At 36.9% G+C, this 1,057-nt stretch overlaps 1 non-coding gene across 1 annotated transcript; it reads right to left on the bottom strand.

The window, feature by feature from the left end:
• Window positions 1–726: 726 nt before the first annotated feature.
• Window positions 727–833, bottom strand: LOC121210690 (small nucleolar RNA R71). Its single transcript, XR_005905804.1, has one exon. It is a non-coding gene; the product is annotated as a small nucleolar RNA R71 (small nucleolar RNA).
• Between the last annotated feature and the right edge of the window lie 224 nt (window positions 834–1,057).

Raw genomic sequence — 1,057 nt, 5'->3', positions numbered from 1 at the left:
AAGTTTTTTGCACTGTTGCCGGGGAACTGAAATATTATGAAAACTCAATTTTTATTACTTTAGCCATTTATTTTTCTTGCAATTTAATTTAATTTTAATATTGTTATTATTTATTAATTTACTTTTTTCTTCTCTTGGTAGGTTTTTATAGTTTATGACTAGAAGAAACCCGTCAGGACCATTACTTTTTGACGAAGAAATTGATCATACAGTTCGCAGAAATCAAAGAGAAGTGAGGCGAAGCTTAAGATATACAGCGAACGAGTAAGAAGATGATACTCAACCCCCAACCAAAGAGATGGCTGAAAACCAAGGCAATTAGCTACCTCCTGCAATTGCGGTTAATCAAAATCCTGCTCCACGCACTATGTATGATTATGCTAAACCTTCTTTAACAGGAACTGAATCGAGCATAGTTAGACCTACTGTAGCTACAAATCCTTTTGAATTAAAACCTAACACTATTCAAATGATACAACAATTTGTTCAGTTTGATGGTTTACAGTATGAGGATCCCAACGCTCATTTAGCCAACTTCTTAGAACTATGTGATACATTTAAAATTAATGGTGTCTCTGATGATGCCATTCGTCTTCGGTTATTCCCTTTTTCATTAAGGAACAAAGCTAAACAGTGGTTGAACTCGTTACCCAAGGGTCAATTACTACTTGGGAACAAATGATCGAAAAAGTTTTACTAAAATATTTTCCACCGGCTAAAACGGCAAAATTACGTAATGATATCTCTTCTTTTGTGCAGATGGATTTAGAAACACTCTATGATGCAGGGGAGAGATACAGGGATCATTTGAGAAGGTTCCCTCACCAAGGGTTACCGCTTTGGCTTCAGGTTCAAACATTCCATAACAGCCTGAATCCTTCGACTCGACAAATGGTTGACGCAACTGCTGGCGGAACCATCAACAATAAATGCCAGAAGATGCCTATGAGTTTATAGAGGAGATGTCACTGAATAACTATCAGTGGCAAGTCATGAGGACAAAACCAACGAAAATAGTCAGTGTTTATAATGTCAGTTCGGTCACCATGCTCTCTAA

This window comes from Gossypium hirsutum, chromosome A11 (genome assembly GCF_007990345.1).
Source record: "Gossypium hirsutum isolate 1008001.06 chromosome A11, Gossypium_hirsutum_v2.1, whole genome shotgun sequence".
Taxonomy (NCBI): domain Eukaryota; kingdom Viridiplantae; phylum Streptophyta; class Magnoliopsida; order Malvales; family Malvaceae; genus Gossypium; species Gossypium hirsutum.
The sequence above is the reverse complement of the archived record's forward strand: the minus strand, read 5'-3'. Positions and strand labels throughout refer to the sequence as shown.